The sequence below is a fragment of the Stegodyphus dumicola genome, chromosome 9 (genome assembly GCF_044657685.1).
Source record: "Stegodyphus dumicola isolate Sdum_Otavi_A_Nest chromosome 9, ASM4465768v1".
NCBI classification, from domain to species: domain Eukaryota; kingdom Metazoa; phylum Arthropoda; class Arachnida; order Araneae; family Eresidae; genus Stegodyphus; species Stegodyphus dumicola.
The window spans coordinates 70,910,438-70,934,692 of NC_140776.1; the positions used below are offsets into that span (position 1 = coordinate 70,910,438).

Here is a 24,255-nt window from a genome sequence, read left to right on the forward strand (position 1 = left end):
CTTCCTTAAACATAAGTTCTATGATCGAGATTAAGTCTATGAATTATAGAACACTTAATCGGAGTTTAGCTGGAACATTAGTATCGACTATTCGAGAGATAATTGCTGAATCGTTTATGAAATACCCTCTATTACTATAAAAAATGGACATGCAGTAAAAAATGGATGAGTTCACTGATGAAATAAACATGTATACTTTAAATCAAAATTTTTCAGATTTTGACTTGCATTATAATCGTTTCTGCCATCGGTACTCTTTACTCTGAAGCATGTGGAAAGGATTTTTCCTCAGAAATATATCTCAAAATTCCTCCCTTTAAATATATTATTATTATTCACTTGCATTAATATTTAATTTTGTCATAATTTAACTTTTCTTCTTCTATATTTAAAGAAATTTTATTAATTTTCTGTTTAAAGAAATTGACTTACTTGTCCCACCTTCTACTCAGTGTTATAACCTAAAGAAATAAATTAACCGTGTTCGAATGAATATGAATGCACTATGAAAAATTACAATGCTTCAATAGCAAGTATTAGGTAACATTTTAAAGGAGGTATTGTACGCAATATGCAAGTCTCATATAACAACAAGGACATATACATATTCAGAGAGACATATGCATAAATATATATTAAAGGATGCGACATACGTTACAAAAATAAATTAAACAAAAATTTCAACAACGCTTTAAAAGCTTTTAAAAGTACTTATAGTTAGATTATAAGATATGCGAGTGTAACAATTATTTACACGATTAGCTGCCACTTATTTATTAAAGAAATACGTAAAGGCTTTACTAAAAGTATATGTAATTCGGCTCGAAATATTATTAGAAAAGCAAATTTAACTAAAACTTTATTTAAAAAACTTAAGATGCTTTATTATTAGTTACAAACAAAGAATAAAGAATTCGGCGGCGTAAGGAATAAAATTATACATAAAATACAAGGCATCGAAATGGATATTTAATTTCAATTTGAATGGAATTATACGATGCACGATACGACCATAAGATATCTATTTTGACAAACGTAAAAGAATATTATCCTCAGTAAGTAATAGTTATGAAATTACTACTTACATTTAACATTTCTTTGAATATTCTGAATTACGTATTGTTATGTTTTGACAAAAGATACTACCACTCAAATTAAAATCAAAGAACAGGTTTGCGAAAACTGAAAACACCGGAGTGGTGTAAATGTGTTATCACACAGAAAAGTTATAGCTAGAAAAATAATCTAAAATAACTCGATAACGACATTTATCAGCTGAGACGCACGAACCTTTGATCAAAGTCTAGAGTACATATGTTAATTTATTTCAACAAATTTAGAAATTCATTGCCAGTTCTTCGCTTTTATTTAGCATCGAGGGAAAGAAAACGGATTTCATAGGAACACTTTCTAAGTATGCGGCTAAAATTATATTTTCCTGTCTATATATTTACATTTATTATTACTTTTTTTAAAATGTCATTTCTAAATTTAGTCACCTAGGTTCAACTTTAAATAGTGAACACAGATTTCGTAACTAACATTTAAAGAATCAAAAGGTCTTCTGAGAAAGTACAGTATTTCCTGTTTATCCGTGAAGGATAATAGTATGTTATCAGAATACGTTTATTCCGTTAATGAAATCGCGGATGATGGAAGTTAGAATGCGTATATAATAATAAGTTTATAAAGTTCTAGCTAAAGTACGTGTCCTTGCCTACTAGAACTTTACTGAAGAGTCTAGCGACTATTCGTTGGTCTTACAACTATAAGGATAAAGTCCAAAGAAGGGTTAAAATACCCTTCTATTCACTCAAAGAAATAATAACAGTCGGCCCTTCTCGGGCTTACAGGAAAGGTCTCCACTTGGGCTTTAACTTAAGATAGAAAATAAGGAACTAATTCTAACTAAACTTTAACCGAAACTGTACAAAAATAACTAACCGAGTTAGCCCATAATTAAACCTCACCCGCGATTACTGACAGGCACGTGAAAGTCGAACGTAGTAAGATGGGCTTAAAGTAACGACGTGGCCCGAAGGCAGAATACGCTCTACTGAGAACTTCTGAGCTCTTCTACGGAAGTGACTGAACTTCCGATTAAATTCTGGTACTAATTCATTTTTATAAAACGTGATATTAAAAACTCATTGTGGTAGGAAGATGTAGGTGAGAAACAAGAATCTAAAGGAAAAGGTTTCAAAATTAAAAATAACTATTAGAAAAAGTAATCCTTATAAGTTTGTTGCAAAATATACATTCATCCGGAATTTAAATAATTTGTATTGAAATGATTATAAAAATAAATGCGATAATTAAGTCTTCTTTGTAAAGAAAAGATTTCGTTTAATAATTTTAGTGGTAATGCCAATTTTACTTAATTTTTATTTTAACGTCATCTTTTAAAACTACCTATTTAATACCGATTTTTATTTTAAACTACCTATTTAATACCGATTAAGGTATTACGATGAACCCTTAGCCAATCCGTCATTTATTAATTGCCATTCTGCCATAATTTAATCTATCAAGCATTTATTTTATAAGATTTAGTGTCTCTACTATAACAGATTTTTGTATAATGATGAGACATCTGCGATGTCAGAGTTTTTTCAGCCGTGAATCTCAGTAATGATTAGTTTTGACTTTTGTTCAATAAATTTAGAAAGTTCTTAACAAGGACTAAATAGTTGTGATCACTATTATATATAGTTATTAGCAAAGATAAGAAATATATCTGAGGGTAAAACCTAGGATCTCAGCATTCATATGATTAAATTTGAAGGGCTAAGTGTGGTCTGAAGAATTAACGAGAAAAGTTTAAAGATAATGATTTCAGTTTCAAGTAGTTTGCCAGTTTTTTAGCAAAACTCTTTTTCACTAGATTACCTGCACTCTATACCGGAGGTCTCAAGCTGGTGGACCGCGTGCGGCCTCTGATGCAGTTTTATGTGGCCCGATAAGATATTTCAATTATGGATTTTTTTTTTTTTTTTTTTTTTGCAAATACAACATTACAAAATTGTCAAGATTTTAAAACTAACGTAAATAAAGGATCAAAGAAATCTATAAATTGAGCTGACTACTTTATAATATAAAAAACATGAATCTTATTCAGAGATTTGGAAATCCAGATCTTATTAACTTTTATTCGTACTTCACAAAAAATAAATCAGTTATTAATTTTTACACTAAGAAGAATCTTTTTGTTCGAGAATACATTCATATATGAACACCTTTTTCCTTTCTTGTACGAATTAAAAGAAGTATTGTAATTACGAAAAATTCTAAGTATCATATTTCAACGAAAATATACATTTTGGCCGCTATCGAATGCAATTTAGCGATGTTTTTGCGTGACATCTGTACGTAAGAGCAGAATAAAGGATTCTTTTTTCTCAAACAAATCATAAACCTGATTTAAAATAGATTCACAACAGATTTTTTTATGTACGTACGTATGTATGTATCTCTCATAAATCAAAACCGAGTAGCCTCAGAACGTTGACATTTTGTATATAGGACTGCTATAACATATAGATGTGCACCTCCCATTTTGGTTGCAAACGGCAGCACCAAAAGTGTATAAATATATATACATATACATATCATTTTGTTACTCGGCTCAGTGAGTTCAGTTTCTTTATTCTTATATGTTTGTAAATTGTGCATTTTTTGCTTTAAACATCACTGAATTATGTTAACCTGATTAAGATTTTTATGTTAACCTTTAGTTAACCTGCATGCAACAACTGTGGAATTACCAACAATTTAAAAGATTTTTTAAGTGAGGGTAAGCCTAATTTTTGATTAACATAGCAGCCATATTTGTTTACATTTGAAACTTAGCAGAATAGTGGATTTGTTGCCAATCTAGAGAAACTAAGCTTCGCAACAACAAAGTAACGTCTTCTTTCATTATTGCAAATTAAATTATGCTTAATTCATTCTGGAATTATCATTTAAGTTATTAGGTTTTTAACGTATAAACTGCAATTTTCATTGTATAATATTTTAAAAATTGTTTTAACTGTACTTGGTGTTTTATGTTTTTTTATATCTTTCAATTTTTAATGAAAATATTTTGAATTTTTATGTATTTTTGCCTTGCCGTAACGTGAGAACTGAATTACTTAGTAGCGCATGCGCATTAGGTAAGCGGTGCTGAATTGTCTGTGAAAAACCGTTTCTTTTTTATTTGTTTAATTCCTTTTATACATCGTTTTAGATTTATTATAGTATTTGAATAGAACTTGTGGTAATTCTTCAGATGATATAATTTTTGTTCACTCAGTTATAAAATGAATGAGATGTAACGCTGTTGAGTAAACCTAGCACCGAAGTGTTACTATGGTAAATAAATATAGTGAATTTTAAAAAGCACATTTATTCTAGTGTGGTTTATGCGCTATCGACACAGTAAATTTAATTCAATTCAACAAGTTTAAATGAAATGCAGGAAAAAATGCGTATAATTTAATATTCCGTACAAGAAAGTCATGTGGTGTACCCATCCGAATTCTTTTTATACCATACCAGCCGTAATTCTTTACCTTTGAAACTTAGCAGAATACTGAATCTTTCTGCGCCTTCAGTGTCTTTTTGCTGAGTGGGACCAATAGGAAAATTTTAGTTTTGTGCACCGAAAAATCTTCTTTCTTTCCTGCTGGCCAAATTGCTTGTTTTTGCGTAGAAACTGTAGTTTTAATTGTGAAAATTGTTTTCTTAATTTCTTTAACTGTATTTGGTGTTTTATGCCTTTCAATTTTTAATGAAGATATTTTGAGTTTTTATGTATTTTTGCCTTACCGCGAAGTGAAAACTAAATTAATTGAATGAGAAATATATCTCTCATAAAATTTGAGGAAATAAGTTTAAATGAAATTCAGAAAATGTGCGTATAATTTAATATTCCGTACAAGGAAGTTATGTGGTGTATACATCAGATTTTTATTTGAGCCGAAGAAAAATTTAATATATAAGAGAAAGATACTAAGTTGTCATTATTTTTCCTTAATTTTTGCCCCACGTGGAAAATTTTGTTATGAAAAGTTAAAAAGTTTCCGTAATTACTTTCAATATTATTTAAATAAGTTATTGTAAGATTAATTAAACATGTTAGGTTATTTTAAATAAACATAAAACTGAAAATTAATATTTAGCTGTCAATATATGCAAATTACAGAGTGTAACTAACAAAAATGTCTTGCAGGCACGAAATTTTAAATTTCAGATAGAATTGCGAAATCATTAGTATTGCTTATGAAAGCTTTAAAAAACACTTAGTAAGTGAAATGTAAAATGCATTAGCCCAAAGGGCATTAGCCTAGAAGGCATATTAATTTCGTTCTGGCATTTTGCGTCGGAAACTTTAAAAGTCTGGAACACTTTTCAAAGTTTTGCCACCAAATATTGGAGCTCTGCATTATATTTGAAGAAATTAACTAATGAAGAATCTGCGTAAATGTATGCATTTTTCTCACATTTTGATAAAACAACGGTACCTCGAGCCATCAAATTTTGAATAATGTGCGTCTACACCCGAATATGGGCATCTGGAAGCCCAGTTTTGGAATTTGTTTTATTATCTATTTCATATTTTGTAAAGCGTTTATGAGTTTTTGAGTAAAATTGTGCGCGGAAGTTTTTGTTTTTTGAGTTTCTTTCATGTTATTTTTTGCTTATTTCACTGTTTGTAAGATATTGAAAAGTTTTGCATGATTTTTTTTTCTTCAACGGAAAGTTGGTTAATTTTTTTATTAGAATAACTAATATTAAGGGATATAGCTTATTTCATTGCAATTTGTTTTCTCTTGAAAATATAAGATAAAATATAATTAATTATACTTTGCTTTTCACACTTTTTTGTATTCTTTTATGTTATTTATTGCTCATTTCACTGTTTTTAAGATATTGAAAAGTTTTGAGTGATTTTTAGGAAACAATGTACTTAACCTCCTTTATACCATTTGAGTTCTTAAGATTTTGCAAAGGAAAGTTGGTTAATTTATTTATTAGGATAATTAATATTTGTAATGACGGATATTGCTTATTTCATTGTAATTTTGTTATACGTAATAACGTTTTTTTATAAAGTTGTTCTGCAGAGTAAAATTCTACGCATTTTTTAAATTTAAATTAATTTGGTGTTCCCTTCAGCCATTTTCCGGTACATTTAAAAGCCAGACGAAGGCTGGCAGCGAAGCTGCTAGTAATTTATAAAGCATTTATGAGTTTTTGATTAAGAAGCAGTTCATGTGTGCTAGGCATTTGTGAGTTGTTTCGAGGTCATTGGCAGTCAACGTATCGTGTGTATTACTTGTGTGTTTTTCATTTACGCCGTAGACTTCTACTGTACCTGCGAATTGGAATTGGAATTGTAATTATTTTGCGTAAAAAAGGCCTTAGTGCGTTTTACTGTATGGTAAGAAATTTCTTGATTCGGGATGCCGGCACCTTACTTAGGTTAGGGCTAGCTTTTCGAAGTTAAGGAGTTATGGATAAAGTAGCAAAGTTATTAGATTTGAAATCAATTGAGAGCACTATTTGTCAGTTAGGAAATGATAAAGATTCTGCACGCGCACTTAAGCAACTGCTAGAGAAAGAGCACGCAAAGCTTTTTGCTGTAACTGATAAAGATGAGGATACGATTGCTAGAATAACCTTCTTAGAAATTTCACTGCTTAAAATAAATACGCTGATTGCAAATGAAAACATGGAAAATTTAACTGTAAATTCTGATAAACCGAAAAAGCAAGTCACTAGAACTGCAAGCATTAAATTGCGGAAAAAGAAAAATGAAACTGATGAGGAAGGTTATATTTCGCCGAGAATAACGCATAAGCGTACTCGGTCGAACACTGATTATGAAGCCACAACGCAAAAGAATAAGTTTGAAAATCTTAACCCAGATGATGAAATGGACCAAGAAAATGTAAGCACAAGTGATTTTGTTCAACCAAAAAAGACTGCAGGACATATTCCCCCTATAGTCTTGGATGATTTTAATGCAAACTGGGAAAAGCTCAAAGAGGAAATTGAGGCGAAAGGAATTAAAAAAGTTAAGGGTAATATGACCGGAGATACCCTCAAAATTAAAGTGTTCGATTCGGACGACTACAGAGCCGTCACGAAAATGCTAAAAGAACGTGGAATTCCTTTTCACACTTTTCAGATAAACTCCGAAAAGCCCATAAAGGCTCTTATCAGGAAGCTCCCCAGAAATACTAACACGCAATTAGTCCTAAATGAGATAAAGGATCAAGGGATCTCTATTGAGAAAATTCGACAGCTCAAAAGCTATAAAGACGGAAATGTGACTCCGCTTCCACTATTTGTGGCTGAATGCAAGAGAAACTCTCTAGGTAAGCAGATTTACCAAATTAAAACTTTGAGAGGACTTGATGTACCTATTGAGACTTACAAATCTAGACCGGGGCCCGTGCAGTGCCATAAGTGTCAGCGCTATGGTCACACACGGCCCCTGTGTAATTATAAAGCGCGCTGCTTGAAATGCGCTGAATTTCACGAAACGCATACATGTAAATTAACTAAAGAACAAAAGCCTGCGATTTGTGCCCTTTGCGGTGGACCGCACGTTTCTTTTTATAAGGGGTGTTCTCAGCATCCAGAAAATATACAGAAAAGCATTGAAAATCGTAAAAAACTGTAGGAAGCTAAAGCGAAAGGTTTCGAGCTCAAAAATGATGAATTTCCCGCGCTACCCAGCGTTAACCCTAATGCGAAAGTGTCGGCTTGGATCAAACAGTCTGAAAACCCTCCCACTTTCTTTGATTGGATTAAAACGCAAATCCAAAAAGCGAAGGAACTGTTTAATGAATTTAAAAAGGCTAAAAATATATTAGCTAAATTGGAAGTAGGCATGAAAGCCTTCGAATACTTTACTAGTCTAGACTATGAATTTTAAAACGTCACAAAATATAAATACAGTGATCGCAGCCAATGCAGGCTTTATGAAAATTGCTTACCTCAATGCTAATGGCATAAAACATCAACTCCATGGAATTGGAAACTTCCTTGGTAAATTTCAAATTAATATCATGCTCATCAATGAGACTAAACTCCGAGTTAATGACAAGATCAAACTTCCAGGATATGCTATCGCCAGAAATGAAAGAAGGCACAATAGTGGTGGTGGTACCGCTATTTTAATCAGGAATCACATCAAGCATTCAGTTTTCCACCTCCCTGCTACTAGCTTTATTGAACATACAGCTGTTTTAGTGTATAGCACCACAAATGAGGCCTATCTCTTCATAGCAGTTTACAACCCTCCCAATAGACTTCTTCAGGTACAGGATCTTAATATTTTGACGTCCACGAATTACCGCACGATCATTGCGGGTGATCTGAATGCGAAATTTCATACTTGGCACACTAGGAAGGATAACCCGAATGGAAGAATTCTAAATAATTATCTGCTTAGGAACGATGTGAGACTAATTGCCCCTCACTTACCTACTCACATCCATAATAATGGAATGGGAGATATCTTGGACATTGTCTTACTCAAGAACATTAGTACGACTCCACTACTTGAAGTGCACAAAGAATTGTCATCTGACCACTTCCCGGTCACGTTTGATTTTTATGGAATTTATCCGCCTTTAAAAAAGATCTCCTATAAAATAAATTGGAACTCCTTCACAGAGCAGCTCAGAGATTACCCCTGTAATTGCAGATTTAACCATTGCGGTGGCATCGAAAATTAAATAATAACCTTTTTACTCACAAAATGCAGAATGCCATTAAAAAAGCTTCCTCGCCGAGGAATTCTGAAAGTCATCTCCCCCTTCCGACAAAAATTAAGGACATTATTAAGCGGAGAAATCGCATTAGAAAGCAGTGGCAATTATCCCGTAATCCCAGAGATAAGAGATTTGTTAATTATCTTAACAGGAATATCAAACGCGAAATTCAGGATTTCCACTCTGAAAAATGGAATTCTTTGCTGGAAAATATTGACTTGCAGCCAGGGACGGTCTGGAGAATCGCACGCTCGCTTCGAACCACAAGGACCAATAGCATTACTCCAATTCATCACATGGGTAACATACACCATTCTGAGACTGAAATTGCGAACTTAATGGCAGAAGAATTAAGTAAAGTTTTCCAGCCCCCCAGAAGAGGATACCGAGCATGAAAGAGAAATTCAATACTCCGTTACCTCGCTTAAATGCAGCACTCCATCTAACTATTTCGATCTCACCACCCCCAGAGAAGTTCGACAGATTATCAAAAATCTTAAAGTTCGCAAGGCCAGAGGTTTTGATGAAATCAGTAATGACGCCCTCACTGCTGTCCCAAGAAAGTGTATTGTGCTTCTCGTGAAAATCTTTAATGCCTACATACGACATAGATATTTTCCCCAGCAATGGAAGCACAGCATCATCATTACAATTCCGAAGCCGGGTAAAGACCCGAAATTAATAACTAGTTACAGGCCGATTAGTCTGCTTCCTGCTTTGGGAAAGGTTTTTGAAAGAGTTCTAAAAATCAGACTTACCAATCACCTTGAGAGACTTGACCTCATCGACAGTTCGCAGTTTGGATTTCGAAGCAGTCATTCCACTACGCATCAAATTTTAAATCTGGTTGAATATATTGCAGGCAACTTTCAAAAAAAGAAGGCAGTCGCTGCGTGCTTCCTCGATTTCGAAAAGGTATTCGATCGAGTGTGGCACGCAGGACTTATCCATAAGATCAGCAATTTCCTGCTCCCGGTCAGCTTTATTCAACTTATGATCTCATATCTTTACCGTAGAACATTCCAAGTAAAGTGTGGAAATGCAATTTCCATGAAAAAGATAATTTACAGTGGTGTCCCGCAAGGAGCAGTCCTCGCTCCCTGTCTTTTCAATATATTTATAAATGACCTCCCAAATCCCTTGGATTCCAAGATTCTAAAATACGCCGACGACACGGTCGTACTTACGGATTCTGTCAGCCCGCCTCTTGCAATGGAAAAACTGCAATTCAAAGTAAATATCGTTACGAAATGGTGCGAGGATTGGAAAATCAGTTTAAATTCTAGTAAATGCTGTGTTGTGCTTTACAGACGCTACAGGCAGAATGTAATTGTTAATACGGATATCAAAATTAAAAGCAATACAGTTCCGATGGCTGACTCCTATAAGTATTTAGGAGTTATTATAGATAGCATGCTTACCTTTAAATACCATGTTACAGCCGTAGCGGAAAAAGCGAATGCTGCGTTCTGTGCCCTTTACAGCTTGATTGGCAGGAAGTCTAATTTATCGATAAAAATCAAAAGAACACTGTATCTGTCCTTAATGAGACCGATTATGTTATACGCAGTGCCAGCATGGGCGACAGCCAACAAGACTGAGCGTGCTAAACTAGACATAATACAAAATAAAAGACTTAGAGCGATTGTGAACTCCCCGTGGTTTGTGAGGAACTCTCAAATTCAGGAGGATCTGAATGTGAAAGCCATGCATGAACAAATTTTGATCACTTCACATAATTTCTTTGAAAGCCTTAGAACCTCTTCCCACGCTTCTATTAGAAGCCTGTGCGACTATGACCCTACTGTTGAATATGTGGTCAAAAGACCCCGCACCATACATCACAACCCGTCTTGGTAGTTGTATTTATGTAAATAGTTTTCAGCTTTTTTCTATGTTTTATAATTACGACTTTTGTTATTTTTGAATGCAACTTTTGCCACCACGACCGGGAATGCCAGTCCCAAGCTCTGAAAGTTTTTACGCCTCCGGGTGACAGATGTACCTAAAGTACATCTCTTTTATTTTACTACCGTGATTGGCCTTTGGCAACTCTGAACTTTTGGTAATAACTCTGTGTAGTTGAAACCAAGTGCGAGCGAAAGGAATTGGAATTGGATTGATTAAGAAACTCAATGATTTCAAAGCGAGCAATGGCGACATTGGGTGGAAAAGAAAACATTTTGATCTCTAATGCACGAGAATGTATCAGAGCATCTAAAGACATGCTCTTTTTAAATTATTTTGCCATATTGCTGTTAAATTGAATTTTGCGGTTTATGTGCGAAGAACATGATATTTAATAAATAAAGGTAACACACAAAACGTTAAAAAATGCCTTTTTAGACGTAATATAAAATCTGAAAGCATTCAGATTTTTTTAACATTTTTTAATAAAAAATTTTAATTTGTTAAAAAAAGCTCTGGCATGTCAACTGTTTTCAGATTGTGCAGTGCACCGCAGGCAATTTGAGTTTAAGACCAGTGCTCTGCACAATGCCGTTCTAAGCTTCCAAAACACTAACTTCTACAGAGATAATTATTTAATTGATTTTTTAATTATTTATTAAAACAAACGCCAAATCTGACGACTTCCCTTCATGCAAAAACTTCAGTCTTAAGTTGCGTAATTTATTTTAACTTTCTTTTGAACTTGGATTTAATTTGAAATGAAAATAGCCTTTAAATCAATAAAAGAATAGGTATGGCCAGAAAACTGTGATATTAAATAATAAATTTAATAATTTAACTAAATGTCTGTGCCAATTAAGATTGCAATTTTAAGCAATTTTAATTTTTTATTTTTGCTATGAAAATGCTGTCCAATAATATGGGATGTTTTTCAGCATGAGATAAATCAGAAAATTGTAGTCGACCACCACGAAGTATAATATTGTTCTTGAAAAAAGGGTTAAATTGTTTTATCCTTGATTTCTTAGGGAGTGATTTTCCTGTCAACAGAGCTTCATATTCTGAAGGAAAGGATTCTTTCTGAAAGGTCTGTATCTAATAAATACGAGCTTGATTCAGTTCTGTGGCATGTAACTCATCCACTAACTTTTCTTGTTTCCTACAGTTGTGAATAAAGCGAAGAATCCAAGATGTTACACGTAACAATCGAACGTAAGAACTGCAGTTTCCAATTTTTATGATTGGTTGAGTAGATACGATGTGAAAGGTTTGAACTTTTTCTTTCTTTGCCTCGAAGTTATGACTGTAATCTTTAGAAATAGTATCAGAATGAGGAGAATATTCTAGAGATTTGACAAACCATGGAGGGCCGTTCCACCAAATTTCCAGGTTTTTTAGTGTTGATGGTGAAACACCTCGAAAAAGTTTGTCAGCTGGGTTGTCTTTGCCAGAGCAATGTCTCCATTTTGATGGATTGGTATAAGAAATAATTTCTGTTACTCTGTTGCTAACACGTTTTCTATTTGTTGGGGTCACTGCGTATCCACCCTAAGACAACTTGAGAATCACTCCGCAATGTTGCATTTGACGAACAGATGTTTGTTTCAGCACAGATATATTGCAATAATCGTGCTCCCATCAGGGCCGCCAAGAGCTCCAAACGAGGTAAGGTAACTTTCTTTATAAGAGCTAGTTTGTTGCGACTACACACTAAATTCACATTCGATTGGTCACCCTTAAAGGTAACAATGTACAGAACTGAACCATAGGCACGTTCAGATGCGTCACAAAACACATGAATAGCTAAAGGAACATGTGATTAAATGCCTATGCATTGAGGAATTTGAAGGGAGCAAATGTCATCAAGTTCTTTCACAGCTGCATACCATAAAGTTGATAAATTAGCAGGTAGTAATTCATCCCACTTGATTCCAAGAATCCATGTATCTTGGAATAAGATTTTCCCAATAATAGTAAACGGTGACATAAGGCCTAAGGGATCATAAAAACTAGCAATGCAGCGGAGTAACCATCTCTTTATAAGTGGTTTGTCTGTAGAAACACAGAGGGAAGTCTTGAATGCATGCTTCAAAGTATCAGAAGTTATATTCCAGCCAATACCTAAGACAGTTGTTTCCGTTTTGTGAGATTCTTCATGTGTTTGTAGTACATATTTGAGTTTCAAAGAGTTTGTAGCCCATTTTTCCATAAGCAATTTTATTAGAGCCATTAAATTCTTGATCTCGTGATATAGCATTATAATGCGTGATTCAGTTTCCATACTAGCAAGAAAGTCATCCATATAGAGATGTTTATCTATCATTGGTGCAGCAATTGGAAATTCTGCGATATGTTTTGCAGCCAATTCTCGTGTCGCAGCACAGAATAAAAACGGACTGGTAAACGAGTAAATCTGTAAACAGTTATTTCATCTGTAAAAGTAGTAGGTTGAGATGAATCAGATTTTAATTTGTACCAGAAAACATTTGTGACGTCCCTATCTTCTTTATGTAGTGACAACTGTAAAAAGGCTTGCTTACCATCACATGTAACAGCGAATTCATGCAATCGAAATCTTAGTAGACAACCAATAAATTCAGGAAGAAGATTCGGGCAAGCTTCCAAGGTATCATTTAGTGAAATCATTCCTGGAGCATGCGAGGAAGCGTCAAGCACAATTCTCCACTTGGTTTGAGATTGCGTTTTCTTTCGTACAGCATGATGGGGAAGGTAATATACTGGCTTCTCATTGGATTCATCTATGGAACAAACTTCAACATGCTTTTGTTCAATGTAATTCAGCATGCATTTGTCATATTGTGTCTTTAACACGTCACTAGATGCAAGTGTTTTTTGAAGAGAACGAAATCTGTTTTCCGCTATAATTTTGTTTGTAGGCAAAGGTGTGACCAATGGTTTTCTAGGCAGAGACACAATTCTTCGATTGCCTTCAGTGCTGTAAGTTTTGTGAAATTCTGATAAAATTTCTCCATCTCGAGTAGTCATTCTTCGTTTCTGCGCATCTTGTATCCCTATGGAGTCTAATTCCCAGAAGCGACGTACCTGATCATTTAAACAATCAGTTTTAACTTGCACACAATCTGGATGGACAGAAGTCTTCTCAGCGATTGTAGTATTTGTTCTTGTTTCACTAAGAACCCATCCGAACAGTGACGGTACCATAACAAAAGATTCTGAAAGCTTGATTGGAGATTCTGCGGAAGCAATTTGCCAATAATGATCACCACCAATAAGTATTTCTATGGGCAGTGAAGCGTCATCCGGAGGATCATCAATTCTCAATCTTTTCTTCTGAGCAAAGTGAACTATTTCTGGTGGAGCAGTAGGATGTGTAGTATAGGAATTGGAGCTTTCAAATGCGGAAATCAAAAATGCTTGGTTGCTTCACAAACTTGAAAGTGACAGTTGAACACATCTACGTTGTTCTTGTGAAGTAAAAGATTCAAATGCTTGAACTGAAAGTGAGGCAGAACTGACAACTTTAAGCTTAAGTTTTTCAATGAGGTTTGTGTGAACAAAACTTGCTTGGCTATCACCATCTAAAATGCAGCGTGTTGATTTAGTAATGCCTGTGGGGCCAGTAACACACACACGAGAAGTTTGCAAATGTGTGAAAATTGTTTTAGGAAAGGTTATGTGATTTACAGCACTGTTAGTTATCCGCAGTTGATTGTTTTCAACAGGGGGACAAATAGAAACATGATGCCTTTTCTTGCATTTAGTGCACCGTGCAGTATTTTTTCTTGGGCAGTTTGAAATTCTATGACCACGGTTAGTACACAGAAAGCACGATATGAAGTTTAAGTTTCTGAACACGAGTATCATAGTCTGTAACAGCTTCACAATATTGACGCCAATGTCCTGTAGTATCACAAAATGAACATAATGGTGAAATTTTCTTACGTTTGTTTACTGTTTTGGAATTGATATTAAAATTTTCTACAGTGCACTTTACGGTGTGATCAGAAAAAGATGTACCCTTAACTCTTTGTGCTGCAACTACACCTTCCACTTCTTCTGCCAAGAACTGCATCAATCTAGTAATATTACCTTTGTTTAGTTTTTCACGTTTGGCATAGATAATCCAGCGGCAACAAATATCATTGGGGAATGCACAAATAATTTTTGGGCACTAGGATTCTACCGATTCTGGGGCACTAGGATTCTATCTAAATATTTTCACCCACAGCAGTTAAAGCTTGAATTTTTCTATTACATTCTATGTAAAGATCATTTAGATGCGTAGGAGATGAGTCTTGAATAACATTTTACTGTTCTAAGTAATGTAAGTGTGATTGGATACTTCTATCTTTATTTCATATCTTTACTCCAACAATTTTTTGGTGTTTCATAGGTGTCTCCTATTACACTAATTCCATAAACAAGGCGTTTAGCTTCACCATCTAAATAACCTCTGAGGAAAACATGTTTATCAACAACATGTTTTCTTCAGAGGTAATAACATGTTTTCTTCAGAGAATAACATGTTTTCATCAGAGAATAACAGAAAGATGTGGATTGGCATCTATAGAAGATTTAAACTGTTCTCAAAAACATTGCCACTGTTCAATTTCTCCTGTAAATGATTGTAGTTTAATTGTTGGCAATTTAACTGGGTGAAAATGTGCTTTAGCCACTGCTTGGCGATTTTCAGTAGCGGCGATTTTTTGAAAATCGCCAGTAAAATCTCAGAATACGTTGCATAAACAAAGTTGCGAAGGCGGAGCTATGTAACGTTCATAGATGGGTGGGATAAGATTGTGACGTCACAATGTATTCTCTACAGATGTAGAAATAAGTATACTATATTTTTTGTATTTCAAACTAATTTAATGCGGTAAGTGAATTGTAATAGTTACTAAAACTGTAAACAACGTCGCAGTCTCTCATACAGGGTGAATATTTTTAAGCTTTATTATTTATACAAATAAAAACAGATTTTTTAAAATTTTAATTTCATATTGCGGAACATTTTAACTTTATCATCTTTACAAAATTACCTTATTGCTACGCAACGACAGCATCTCTTACATACTAGTAAGTAAACAATCTTCATTATTTTCTAAAAATTTTTAAGCTTTATATTAATAAAAAAGAAAAATATTTATTATTGAATATCAACATCATACACAGCTTTCATTTCCCTGTTTCTTAAATTCCTAAACCACGTTCTATACTTTCGTATTAGAATTTTTCACATTAATAAATTAAAAAAATCTAATTTCTCACAATGAAAGAAAATATAAAAAATAAGCAATTTTAAAAAGAAAAAATATTTTCACATACTTACCCTTTTCAGGAAAATAAAAAGTCTTTTTTTTTTTTTTTTTTTTAATGTCGTGGGAAAACCTCCCTAGACCCCGTCTTTAAGAAAATTTACTCCGTTTTATCGTCCGTTTCCGGCGGATAAATCTTTATGATTGCCGCTAAAAAAGGCACGATAATGTTCATCACTTAGTGAGTGGTTGTGCTATTTTCGCTAAAATATGAATCAAATTCGCCATCTACGTGGTTTGTATTTCGACGTAAATGACGTTTGATTCCAGACCAAGTATCCTCTATGGAATTAGTGTGCGCATTCGACTCGGGATCACGGAAGTACAGACTGTGGATGACAGTCAGATGGCCATAACCTAAATTTTTTAGTCCACCATATGCCTTCCAGCAGTTTGAAACCACAGTTGATCCCGGCAACACCCATTCAACTATCACTCTCTCCAAACTCTCCTTTGATCTATTGTCAACCTCTCTAAAAAAACATCTGTTCGTTCCTCTTTCTATACCACCAATTACCCAATGACCGTACACAGACTTTCCTCTTCCATACTTCATTTTCCCGAATTTGCTCTCATCCACTTCAACTATCACTCCTCCACCACAAATTGGAACCCTATCATTTATCACAGTCGTCATACACACTTCTCTGCAAAACATAAATCAATCAACAACAGCATGTTCATGCACTTTCACTTCTTGAATCACAGATTCATTTCCCATTTTCAAAAACCAACACCTCGTAATTCTCAAAATATCAAATATATTCAAATGGCTATGACTAAACCATGAACCTTTCCTTATACTCCTACAAACATCATGCGCATTCACTTTTCCTTGCTTTCTACATCGCCATTCAAATCCATCTATACCTCCCTGGTACTTTTCCGTTTCGCCGGCGCAAATCTCGCCAAGCAGACTTTATTGGCGACAACATACAGTATACACCAAGGAGGTTTACACATAAAAAATGTTAACCAATGTTAGTTCTAAGAATTTTTTATTTTGAAGGCATAAGCATTTTAATATGGTTTAAAATTTTGCAAAAAAAAAAAAAAAAAAAAAAAACAATAAATAAAGACAGTAAATGAGTAAAAAGACATTAATTTAAGAATTTACTACGCTTTCATCCTGATTCGCCGGTGCATATCACGTGACCCCAAGTGATCTTATCTCATGTAAACTACGCTACAAAAATATAATTCTCTCAGTAATTATCTACATTAATTTCAAGTTAAATCTTATGGAATACAAGTTTAAATGCAAGAATTATTTTAATTCGTACGAATAGCTTACTCAGAAATTATGTAAAACCGCAGTGCTTTACTTCGCTCCCTTGATTTTGCCTTTTCTATATCTTTGTCTTCAGGTGAGTGGTGTGATTGCATCCTAATTAATTACCGCGAATGGTCTTAGGGCAAAAAATTTAACTATCTTGTAAAAATTCTATGTAATTGTATGTCAGTATTGAAAGAAACAATCAATCTGATAAGAAATGGCTGCGACTTGTTTTGAAAATGAAGGGTAAAAGGTTGCCAGCGAAGATATTCCGTTTGGCATCAGTTATACCATTATTGGCGACTTTATCGTTTGCGCCGGCAAAACGGAAAGTACCATTTCCCTTTCTCTCACAAAAACGCATATTTTCACCACATTTCGAACAAACAAAAAAAGTAGCAATCAAACCAACTTTCATACACCATTCAATGACGGCATGTTTCCCTTGTACTTCCAATAAAGTAATAAATTTACATGTACATTCACTCACCTCTCTCAGCATCACAGATAAATCCATAGCGACTGTTTATTTAACGAAATATATGCAGAAAAATGGCAAAAACACACAGATAAAACCACTCGATTGATAACTACCACATAAGAACATACAAACGGCAACTGAATTCACTGCTCAAATTACGAAGTAAAAATTCCAAAAGAAATCGTTTGCTTGGAAATTCTTTTTAACTGCAAGTATAGTTTTGAAAGCATAAATTATCGTCTGCTACTTAACAATTTGTCTTCAGACATTTGCGCTCTCTCCGAAGAAATTTATTCATATCTAGTTATTAGAAAACGCTGTGAAAGCTATGGCTTTTCGATATTTAAAGCTACGACAGGTAATATTATCAACGATAAGAAATCTAAAAAAAGACAACAAATATAATGAAATTAAAAAACAAAATAAAATCTGAAATTTAAGATTTTACAGTACGCCCCAAAGGTGCGTTTTTTTTAACACTTTGCGTGTTACCTTTATTAATTAAAAATCATGTTCTTCGCACTTAAACCGTAAAATTCAGTTCAACAGCAATATCACAAAATAATTTTAAAATAAGCATATCTTTAGATTTTCCGATACACAGTCTGATATACACGCTGGAGATAAAATTTTTTTTTTGTAGAGCATTGTCATTGCTTGCTTTGAAATTCCTCAGTATGTTAATCAAAAATTCGTTAAAGTTTTACAAAATATGAAAACGATAATAAAACAGATTCCAAATTTCAAATTTGGGCTTCCAGATGCCCATATTCGCAGGAGGATTACGTTATTCAAAATTTTATGTTTCTAGGTACCGTTTTTTTATCAAAATGCGGGAAACATGCATACATTTATGAAGATTTGTAATCGTTTAATTCCTTTAAATATAATACAGGGCGATAATATTTGTTGGCCACAATTTGAAAAGTGAAAAAACGTTTATAGTGAATCATCGCAAAATGCCGGAACGAAATTAATAGTCCTTCTGGGCAGATTTTCCCTTTGGACTAATAATTTAAAACTCAATTTAGGAAGTTTAAAACACAAAATACCATTAGTTTCGCTTAAAAGCTACGTGTAATTCACAACAAATGCGATAGGTTTAAACCTCGTAGAAATTACAACATTTTCATTCAAACGTGGAAGTTTATTTCTCGCAAAATGCATGGTTCATGCGAAGGATTCATTTGTTAAAATTTATCTGCGTGCATACATATTTTCTTAGAGATATCAGTCACTATGCATACCAGAAAAAGTGTATAGAAAAGCCTGCTATACAATTTAAAGTCAATTAAAGGAGATTAAAAACACAAACTTGGCATTGCGCACTGCCTTGGCTTTCCATGTGCAAGTCGATCTATTTTTACTTACAAAACATTAGAGGATTGCACAAACTCGGAATTGCGCTCTACATTGGCTTTTCCCATGTACACATCGATCTATTTTCACTTAAAAAAAATCCCAGAATTGCACAAACTCGGCATCGCGAACAACCTTGGCATTGCGCACCACATTGGCTTTGCCCATGTGCACATCGATCTATTTTCACTTAAAAAAAATCCCAGAATTGCACAAAATCCGCATCGCGCACCACATTGGCTTTGCCCATGTGCACATCGATCTATTTTCACTTAAAAAAACATCCCAGAATTGCACAAACTCGGCATTACGCACCACATTGGCTTTACCCATGTGCACATTGATCTATTTTCACTTAAAAAAAACATCTCAGATTTGCACAAACTCGGCATTGCGCACTGCATTGGCTTTGCCCATGTACATATCGATCTATTTTCATTAAAAAAAACATCAGAGAATTGCACAACGTAAGCTTTTCCAATCTTCTAGGATTGAGCCAAAAAGAAATAAAGAAATACAAAATATTAAAAATAAGCAACTTTAAAACGAACCATACAAGAAAAGTTTTTTCACTTACCCTTTTCAAGAAAAATGTAAAGTCTTTTTGAGGGGTTTTATATATGAATTTATCTCAGGGGGAAACCCTTTTGGATCCCCCTCATCTTTAAATAAATTTACTAACGTTTTATACGCCGTTTCCGTAATATATGCAGAAAAAATCTGATGTGTACACCACATGACTTCCTTATATTGGAATATTAAATTATACGCATTTTTTCTTGTATTTCATTTAAACTTATTGGACTGAATTAAATCTACTTCGCCGACAGCGCATAAACCACAATAGAATAAATGCATTCTTTAAAATTCACTCTAGTATTTGTTTACGATAGCGACACTCTGGCGCTAGATTCACTTAACAGTATTAATAATTATATAACAGTTAACTTATATAATAATTTTATAACGGAAACTAAGTTAACTGTTATATAATCCAATAATTATATAACAGTTAACTTATATATTTCGTTCATATTATAACTCATAATGAACAAAATTTATATCATTTAAAGAATAGAATTATCTAATCGATGCCACATGTTCTATTCAAATACTATAATAAAGCTAGAATGATGTATAAAAGTAATTAAGCAAACAAAACAAAAAAGAAACAGTTTTTCACAGACGATTGACTATTTCTCATTTAATTAATTCAGTTCTCACTTCGCGAGAAGGCAAAAATACATAAAAACTCAAAATATCTATATTAAAAATTACGAAGTAAATCTTAAACGCTTATTTCTTCGAAAAAAGTTCCAGAACGGATTAAAATAAATGAAGAATAAATAATAAATAATAAATGAGGGCGTTATCTTTGTTGTTGCGAAGCTAAGTTTCTCTAGATTGGCAACAAATCCACTAGTCTCCTGTTTCAAATGTAAACATCAATGGCCGCCATTAAAAAAGGCTTAGCGGCAATTAAACAACTTTAAAATTGCTGATAATTCTAAAAGTATTGCACACAGATTTACTAAAGGCATAAAATCCTTAACCGAAAGATAAAAACAACATAATTCAATCATTTTTAAAGCAAAAAATGTACAATTTACCAACATATAAGAGTAAAGAAACCGAGATTACTGAGCCGGGTAACAGAGTGGATATATATATATATAAATATATTTATATACGTTTGGTGCGGCCGATTGCAACGAAAATACGAGGTGCACATCTACATGTTATAGCAGTTCTATATACAAAATCTCAACGTTCTGAGGCTATTCGTTTTTGAGTTATGCGAGATACGTTCGTACAGACGCCACGAAAAATTCTCTTCAGAAATAATTTTAAAGCAGTTTTATAATTTTTTTGAAGGAAAAGAGTATTTTATTCTGTCCTTACGTACAGATATCACGCAAAGACATCGTTAAATTGCATTCGATAGCGGTCAAAATGGATATTTTCGTTGAAATATGCTGCCTGAAACTTTTCGCGATTACAATACTTCCTTTTTACTTCGTACAAGGAAGTAAAAAGGCTAAAACCCACGGAGGGGAAAACACTCGATTAAAAAAAGAACCACCACATAAGAACATTCAAAAAAAAAAAAATAAATAAATAAATAAATAAATAAAGCTTTTAGATTTTACGTTACGCCTAAAGGGGCGTTTTTTTAACGTTTTGTGTGTTACCTTTCTTTATCAAATATAATGTTCTTTACACTTAAACCACAAAATTCAGTTCAACAGCAATATAGCAAAATAATTTTAAAATGAGCATATCTTTAGAATTTCCGATACACAGTTTTGAGCTCTTGCACGTAAAAATGTTTTTTTTTTTTTTTTTTTTCCCTGTTCTGTGTTGCCGTTGCCTGCTTTGAAATCTTTTGAGTTTGCTAATCAAAAATTCGTTCACGTTTTACAAAATATCAATCAGATAATAAAAGAAATTCCAAGTTTGGGCTTCCAGATGCCCAAATTAGGTTGGAAACGTATGTTATTCAAAATTTTATGGGTCTAGGTACCGTTGTTTTATCACAATGCGAGAAACATTTATGCAGATTTTTCAATATTTAATTTCTTTAAATATAACACAGGGCGATAACATTTAGTGGCAACAGAATAATACACAGCTTAAAAATATCGGGTTAGCTATGTTGGCGCGTTTATTGCCCATTGAAAAACAACCGCCAAGCAGTGGGCTAAACCGCATTTTAAAGTTTAACTGTATATGGTTGAGTCATAGGCACTGTAGTAGGAGGGTCGCTAAATGTCATCGCTAAATATTGGTATCCATATTCGAAGCAGTAACATTATTTGGAGTTGGCGATAATTTATTTTGAATAATTTTTCGTGCTTTGAAAATCGTGGATTCACCAGTATCTATGTGGTTTTCACACTGCAAATTATCACTTTCATATTCATCGTCAGAAAGGAAGTTGTGAATTTCGTTATCTATTAGTTTCATATCATTTAAAGCAGTTGTTAAGCGATTACAAATATATTCAACTTTCTCAATTGAGAAATCATCGTTCAAAGTATCAATTTCAGTAGAAAAGCAAGAAACATTACTTCGCACGGCTTTCCGCTTTCGTTTCAGTTGCGTCTTTTTGTCTACAGCTTCATCGGTCGGCGCCATTGCTCAAGTAGTAGAAAAGAACAAAAACAAAACCAAGTTTTAATGTCGAAAGTAAAATAATTCAGGAAGAATAATCCAACAGTAGGAAGTGTAAGTTCAAGGTCCTGTTTCGTAAATGGTTTTTTCGGCACAGGATATTAGGAGATAGTATTTTATACTTTTATTTCCTAACATAAACATGAAGTATAGAACAAGCAAAAGACATATATAAATACTGTTGCGTGCGTACGGGTTCGTTATGAAATGAATGCACAAGTCCGATGAAAAATGAACAAAAATTTATTATTATCACAACAAAAATGCATAAATGTTCTCAAATTATCATACAGTATTACAATATCTCACAGTAGTTATCTTTTAACTACTCAAATGTCCAATAGAACGTAATTCAAAACAGCTAAAGAACGCTAATCCGCGAATTCGCTACAATCAACAAGAGCAGTTTTCTAAACAACAACAAACTAAGCAACTACTACAAACTGAGATGTTTTCCTCCTTTTATAAGATTTTAAAATCACGCGCTAGAATTTTCCAGTACTTTCTCGAATCAAAAAGAGATATTTATTTATTTAATGCACGCGCTCTTGTATTTTCAATTTTACGGCTTAGCTTTCTTTTAATATTCGTCACGCGCTGCACTGCGCGAGAAATAAAACCATTTAATTTATAATTGAACTAACATTAGCTTTTTAAATGCCAAATTCGTAACACTACCCCCTTCCCGAGGACTGCACGGCCCGGGCAGTACAATCCCTGGACAGGAAGCCAAACGTACAATTGAGGCATAAATGCAACTGAGGCATAAACATTACATTACAATATCAAACTACATGAACAATAAATGTAACAGATAACTTAAACAAATCAAATACTAAATGCATATCAAATACTAAATACGAATCAAATCAAATACACATTTAAAAACAAAAAGGACCACGGTCTTATACTATTTACAGTTATTTACATTACACACTATGGCCATAGTAATGAGCTAACCTGTCGCAATGAGCGATTTTAGGTTTAGAGTTCCGACGGATCTGAACCACGACGTCATTCAGCCTGTTTAAGACTGTGTGGTGACCATCCCAAGGTGACTGTAATTTAGGACTGACTCCTTTTCGGCGAATCGGGTTCCACAACCACACCTTGTCTCCTTTGTTGGATCCAAGGAGGTTAGAATAGACCTCCTTTGTTGGATCCTATTCTAACCTCCTTGGTTGGATCTATGTCTAGTAGCTCTTGTTTCGTATCTGGTCTTCACTTTCTCCGTCGCCAAGTTGACTCGCTTTCGTGCAGAACGGTGCATCCCCTCAAACCGGGCCTATTCGCCCCAAACCAACACCTCCTAGAGTTCTAGGAGGTGTTGCCCAAACGCCTATTCTATGGTCACTGGATCTGTCTACAACTTAAGCGAACAATATTGACTCAAAAAACCGGTATAGACAGCTTCTAGGAATATTCTCCCATTATTTTACTAACTCACACGCTGCATTTGTAATTCGAAAAAAAAATTGCACAAAACAGTATTATGACCAACACGCAGCAGAATATGCTGCTGTGTTATGTGAAGGAAAATCCTGTTTTTTAAGGGAAAAGTTAACGCAGGAATTTAGAGCTAAGAAATAAAGAGTGATATGGGATACCACGAAAGCAATGGTAAATAGATAAGAGTAGATGAATTAAGCTTACTTCAAATCCTTCTAGAAATAAACAATTTTAATCATTTAAATTTATAATATGATTAATTTGCATTACAATCTAATAGCAAACTAAGTTCTTTTTTTTTTTTTTTTTTTTTCCCCTGCTTACATTAAAACTGTTTTCTCGCAATTTATTTTACAGTTACTATTGGAAAAATATCTCTTTAAATATGAAATTAGAAAGAAAATATTTCTTTCTTAATACTTCTTCCCTTTTTTATTTTCTTTTTCTATGAAAATTATTTCTCTCAGGAAAAGAAATAAAATTCATTCACTATGGCCTATTGCTGCTGCATTCAACTATCACACACGCATCAAAATTCTT

At 33.7% G+C, this 24,255-nt stretch overlaps 1 protein-coding gene across 6 annotated transcripts in view; it reads right to left on the reverse strand.

The window, feature by feature from the left end:
- Positions 1 to 24,255, reverse strand: part of LOC118188446 (alpha-tocopherol transfer protein-like) — a 74,335-nt gene that overhangs the window by 43,383 nt on the left and 6,697 nt on the right. For 4 of the 6 annotated variants that reach the window (XM_035358885.2, XM_035358883.2, XM_035358884.2 and 1 more), the window contains exon 1: positions 1,086 to 1,237. The exons of 1 other annotated variant lie outside the window; for it this stretch is intronic. The gene's annotated coding sequence lies outside the window, so the exon portion shown is untranslated. Of the gene's footprint in view, positions 1 to 1,085; positions 1,238 to 24,255 lie in introns of those variants that run through there. One more of the 6 variants, XM_035358882.2, reaches the window with a different exon arrangement.